Here is a 6,621-nt window from a genome sequence, read left to right as displayed (position 1 = left end):
CTTCTTATTTCTCGGGCTGTCTGAAAGTTTTCATAAATTCAAGCTAGCTTGAAATTGTGTACATCATGTTTATGTGCAGAATAAAAAACCTCCACCATATTGATAATTTACTTGGTGATTTACACAGATACTTTCACATTCTTTATTTAATCTGAATTCAAATCTGCCCGTACACTTGTCTCTCTGTCAAATCTAATATTTAAAGGTCAATTTACAAACAGCGTGTGTCATCGTACGAATTCTTGCCACATGGTACCATCTGAGTCCATCTCACATACCCTTTGAAAATCCAAGGCAAATTTCCCTGATCGTTTGCCTTTTTACAGTCTGATAATAAGATGATCTCTAAACAGAGTTTATAACATAATCGTTTTGAGATTAAAAATATCAATCTTACATTTTGTTTCACAATGGCTGCTCCTTAAAAACCAATCCAGTTTGCTTTATTTATTGTCTTACTTGCTATAAATCTAGAGCCAATTATAGCAGTTTCTCATACATTGCCCATAAAAATGCTATACTATTTCAGCTTCTCAACTGATAGATACTCTTATAAGAAAATTAGAAAGCTCCCAACAACGTGTCTCATAGATGATTACCATGTCCTCATTTCCAAATGACAGTCATCTAAGGAAGTAAAGGGACTGAATGTGGAGTATTTATGTATATGATGAAGAATGTTACTTTCAAAGTACAGATGTGCCCAACTTACAATGGGGTTATGTCACGATAAACCCATCATTAAGTTGAAACTATCCAAGTCAAAAATGCATTCAACACACCTAACCTACAGAACCTCATAGCTTAGCCTCACCTGCCTTAAACATGCGCAGAACACGCACATTAGCCTGCAGTGGGGTAACATCATCTGGAATCATAGCACCCTGTACATTATCAGCTATTTGCCCTCATGATCATATGGCTGACTGGGAGCTCCGGCTCAGTGTCCTACCCAGCATTCTGAGTATTGTAACTCATATCACTAGTTCTAGAAAGATCAAAATTAAAAATTTGAAGTACCATTTTTACTAAATGCATGTTGCTTTTGTACCATCATAACGTGAAAATATCCTAAGTTGAACTACTGTAACCATCTGTAGTTGCTAACTGATTGTCGAGGCAGGACAGCAAAGACATATGTCCCAATAAACGTGAGGTTTTCTGGAGCGTCCCCGTTTATTTTTTCAAAATATTTAGGAAAATATCATATATGCATTAAGCACTTTTCTGGGTGCTGCGAAAAGACAGAAAAGGTCTTGGCTTTTGCTGTCAAACAGGGAAGATATTTCACAAAGGGGAATGCACGTGCAAAGGCACATAGGAATGAAATCACCATCTTCAAATCAGCCTTCCTTTCTGCTGGGGTGTAAAGAGGAGGGCAGGAGTAGCAGAGGTGAGGCCAAGCAGGTGGACAGGATACTGGGAAAGTCAATCCCGTGCGCCCTGGGACGAGCCCGGTTGATTTGCTCCTGGCGCTGAGCGGCCACAGAATATGTGTGAGAGTGGCCAGCTTTTGACCTGAGAAAGTCACTGTAACTATGGTGTGGAGTCAAGCAAGATGCTTGGTATATGTTCATTGCTATGGTCCAGAGGATAGGTGGCAAGAAGGTAGGAAAGAGACATGGGACCTGTGAGACACATCAGGCAGGCTGGAGGGACAATCAGATTCATAGATTCAGAAAGAGCCAAATCCAGGATAAGGCTCAGGTTTCTGGCTTAGGTAAGACGTGCATGGTAAGGGGCTTTGTGGAAATGGAGAGAAAAGGAACCGGTGAAGGAGAAGTCAATGTGTTCAGCCCTTGCCACTTTGAGCGACACATGCCCCAGGGGCTTTCGAGTCCATGGCACACTGAGGCTCCAAGGAAATATCTATGTGGGAAATGTAGAACTTTCCTCTGTAGAAAGAGGAGAGGAGAAAGGGCTGAAGCCAGAGCCCGTCATTCATAGGTGCCCACAAAGGAAACTGAAAAAGGGCCACCCTAGGTCGAGGAGGTGGTCATGAACTAAACCTTGCCAATTGTGATGGAAACATGACCCACCCATCATCTGGGAATGAACCGATCTTTTTCTCTTACACCTCAACCCACTTTTTCTTCCCCAGAGTGGAAGTAACTCCCAGACATCAGAGTTTTCATCTCTAAGCATGGAAGTGTGCAGCCCCAGAAGACAAGGACTCTCTTTTAAAAAGCACTACATTAGTTTTCCTCCATTTCGTGGGCCTCTGTCACATTTTCATCATCTCAAGGGACTTCTTTTGCACCTGTGGTCTGTTTTCTTGTGATAACTTTGGAGGATTCAGCCATGACTCTTTGTTGCTTATGTTTATGATTATGGTATGAGTATTTTAGTAACAAGAATCTTCCTGAACATGTTGGCAGGAGCCAGGAGTCAGCATCACTGTATAGCATCTGTTGTTTTTGCAAAGTGGTCAAAAATAGCCTGTTCTCACTCTGATCTGCCTCCTATCCTTTTCTTTTTAACTGATGAATAATAATTGTGCATGATGGGATACAATGCAACGTTTTGATCTATGCCTACATTGTAGAAAGATTTAGTCAAGCCAATTAACATACCTATCACCTCATCAACATATTTTGTTGTGATGAGGATGTTAAAAATCTATTCTTTTAACCATTTTGAAATAGACAGCACATTATTATCAGCTGTGATCTTCTGCTTTTATCTGCACCTTCTCCTCTCTGTTCTCATCATCCCTGTCTGGCTGTAATTGGATTCTCCTTCCAGTGTTTGCCTCCCTGTGGATGTGTTGTAGACAGCAGTTTCCTTGTTAGTGTAATGCAGCCTGCTTCTTGTATGGGTTGCTCTAAGGGACCTTGGAGACAAGCCTTTCAGATGTATGTTCATGTCTCTGAATCTTGCACTACCCCAGTGTAGGCTCCACACAGGCATGCAAGATGCCTTTGGAAAGGCCCCAAGCACTGTGGCCAGGGTTCACATTGGCCGAGTTATCATGTCCATCACACCAAGCTGCAGAACAAGGAGCATGTGATTGAGGCCCTATGCAGGGCCAAGTTCAAGTTCCCTGGCTGCCAGAAGATCCACATCTCAAAAAAGTGGAGCTTCACCAAGTTCAATGCAGATGAATTTGAAGACACAGTGGCTGAGAAGCGGCTCATCCCAAATGGCTGTGGGGGTCAAGTACATCCCCAGTCATGGCCCTCTGGACAAGTGGCAGGCCCGGCACTCATGAGGGCTTCCACTGTGCTGCCCCCTCTTAATATTCACCAATAAATTTACTTCCCATCCAAAAAAACAAAAAAGAAGGGAGTTCAGGGCCGGGGATAGTGGCTCACACCTATAATCCTAGCACTTTGGGAGGCTGAGGTGGGTGGCTCACCTGAGGTCAGGAGTTCAAGACCAGCCTGGTCATGATGGTGAAACCCCATCTTAAAAAAAAAAAAAAAAAAAAAAAGAAGGGAGTTCAATTCCTTGATCAGGAGAGTGTATAGGCCCAGCTTCTCCTGCACCTTCAGGCTGATCACATCAGAGCCTATAGAACAGGAACTCTGCCAACGCCCCCACAAGTGCCTGCTTCGCCTGATCCACCTCCCACGGTGACAGCTGGAGGACAACGAGCCACATCCCAGCGCAGCTGGCAGCCCCTCCCCTCTCCTCCCTTCCCCTTCCCTCCCATTCCCTTCCCTTCCCTCTGCTTCCTCCACACAAGCACTCATGCCACATTGGTCTCGGGGCGGTGTTCCCATCCTGAGTGCTTGTATTCAGGGCATGTGGGTTTCCTTACCACTCACTTGGCTCTCTGGGTGATGTTGTCTGAGTGTCTTTGGTTGTGCTATCATAAGTGTTTTGTTTGCTTTAATGGGCAGATCCTGGAAATTCAACCCTCAGGCTGCCCCTGCCATCCTTCCAGAAACCTCTCCAGATGAGAGCACAGGAGAGAAGAGAGAGCAGTGTGAGATGCTAAGAGAATTAACACAAGTGCTGGCTGGGAGCAATGGCTCACATCTATAATTCCAGCACTTTCGCAGGCCGAGGTGAGCAGATCACCTGAGGTCAGGAGTTCAACACCAGCCTGGCCAACATGGTGAAAGCCAAACTCTACCAAAAATACAAAAATTAGCTGGGCATGGTGGTACGTGCCTGTAGTCCCAGCTACTTGGGAGGCTGAGGCAAAAGAATCATTTCAACCCGGGACGCAGAGGTTACAGTGAGCCGAGACCATGCCACTGCACTCCAGCCTGGGTATTAGAGCCAGACTCCATCTCAAAAACAACAACAAAAAACATACAAGCACCATAAAAGGCTTACATTTTTCCAGTTAAGCCCAGCCTAAAACTGCCTCTTTATATATTTTAAGTTTGTCCTAAAGGTTTCTATGTCCGTGGTGAATCGTAACCAAACTGGATCTGTAAACAGACTGTCACCGACTCTTCTCAGCAGCTGAGGCTCCGCCAAGCACAGGTGTCCAACGGCTCAAGCCATGTTCAAATAATGCAAGCACCAGCTAAAACCAATACAGCCGTCTCTGTGCCTTGCCTTCTTGTTTGTTCTGTCTCCCAGGCTGGAGTGCAGTGACACGATCTCAGCTCACTGTAGCCTCTGCATCCTAGGTTCAAGCAATTGTCCTGCCTCAGCCTCCCGAGTAGCTGGGACTACAGGCATGTGCCACCATGCCCAGCTAATTTTTTGCATTTTGGGTAGAGATGGGGTTTCACCATGTTAGCCAGGATGGTCTCAATCTCCTGACCTCATGATCCGCCTGTGTCAACCTCCCAAAGTGCTGGGATTATAGGCATGAGCCACCACGCCTGGCCTTGCCTTCTCTTTTCTAACCATGAATGCTACCTCACCATGCAGCAGCCCTGGAGGCACTCTGAACCTATTCTGGTTGGGGACCTGTCCCACTGAAACACAGCTCAACTATATTACATTTACTGTGTCTACAGTTTTTCCTTCAACTCTCTTTCCAGCTAAGATACTACTGTTGTTAAATATCTATACCCACCACCACCACCAGTTGATAAACTGTTTTTTTTTTTTTTTTTAATTTTTTATTGGATTATAGGTTTTGGGGTACATGAGCAGAGCATGCAAGACAGTTGCGTAGGTACACACATGGCAGTGTGCTTTGCTTTTCTTCTCCCCTTCACCCACATTTGGCATTTCTCCCCAGGCTATCCCTCCCCACCTCCCCCTCCCACTGGCCCTCCCCTTTTCCCCCCAATAGACCCCAGTGTTTAGTACTCCCCTTTCTGTGTCCATGTGTTCTCATTTTTCATCACCCACCTATGAGTGAGAATATGCGGTGTTTCATTTTCTGTTCTTGTGTCAGTTTGCTGAGGATGATGTTTTCCAGATTCATCCATGTCCCTACAAATGACACGAACTCATCATTTCTGATTGCTGGCCCTCCCCTTTTCCCCCCAATAGACCCCAGTGTTTAGTACTCCCCTTTCTGTGTCCATGTGTTCTCATTTTTCATCACCCACCTATGAGTGAGAATATGCGGTGTTTCATTTTCTGTTCTTGTGTCAGTTTGCTGAGGATGATGTTTTCCAGATTCATCCATGTCCCTACAAATGACACGAACTCATCATTTCTGATTGCTGCATAATATTCCATGGTGTATATGTGCCACATTTTTCCAATCCAGTCTATTATCAATGGGCATTTGGGTTGATTCCAGGTCTTTGCTATTGTAAACAGTGCTGCAATGAACATTCGTGTACATGTGTCCTTATAGTAGAACGATTTATAGTCTTTTGGATATATACCCAGTAATGGGATTGCTGGGTCAAATGGAATTTCTATTTCTAAGGCCTTGAGGAATCGCCACACTGTCTTCCACAATGGTTGAACTAATTTACACTCCCACCAACAGTGTAAAAGTGTTCCTTTTTCTCCACATCCTCTCCAGCATCTGTTGTCTCCAGATTTTTTAATGATCGCCATTCTAACTGGCGTGAGATGGTATCTCAATGTGGTTTTGATTTGCATCTCTCTGATGACCAGTGACGATGAGCATTTTTTCATATGATTGTTGGCCTCATATATGTCTTCTTTCGTAAAGTATCTGTTCATATCCTTTGCCCACTTTTGAATGGGCTTGTTTGTTTTTTTCCTGTAAATCTGCTTGAGTTGTTTGTAAATTCTGGATATCAGCCCTTTGTCAGATGGGTAGACTGCGAAAATTTTTTCCCATTCTGTTGGTTGCCGATCCACTCTAGTGACTGTTTCTTTTGCCGTGCAGAAGCTGTGGAGTTTCATTAGGTCCCATTTGTCTATTTTGGCTTTTGTTGCCAATGCTTTTGGTGTTTTGTTCATGAAGTCCTTGCCTACTCCTATGTCCTGGATAGTTTTGCCTAGATTTCCTTCTAGGGTTTTTATGGTGCCAGGTCTTATGTTTAAGTCTTTAATCCATCTGGAGTTAATTTTAGTGTAAGGTGTCAGGAAGGGGTCCAGTTTCTGCTTTCTGCACATGGCTAGCCAGTTTTCCCAACACCATTTGTTAAACATGGAATCCTTGCCCCATTGCTTGTTTTTGTCAGGTTTATCAAAGATTGTATAGTTGTATGTATTTTGTGTTGCCTCCGGTGCCTCTGTTTTGTTCCATTGGTCTATATCTCTGTTTTGGTACCAGTA

The 6,621-nt window shown here is 44.2% G+C and overlaps 1 pseudogene; it reads left to right on the top strand.

Annotated features, from left to right (window-relative positions):
* The first annotated feature begins 2,739 nt into the window (after positions 1–2,739).
* LOC118147597 (small nucleolar RNA SNORA70) lies at positions 2,740–2,846 on the top strand (annotated as a pseudogene).
* Positions 2,847–6,621: the final 3,775 nt, after the last annotated feature.

This window comes from Callithrix jacchus, chromosome 14 (genome assembly GCF_049354715.1).
Source record: "Callithrix jacchus isolate 240 chromosome 14, calJac240_pri, whole genome shotgun sequence".
In the NCBI taxonomy this organism is placed as follows: Eukaryota; Metazoa; Chordata; class Mammalia; order Primates; family Cebidae; genus Callithrix; species Callithrix jacchus.
Note: the sequence above shows the minus strand (reverse complement) of the source record. Positions and strands in the feature narration are given on the sequence as shown.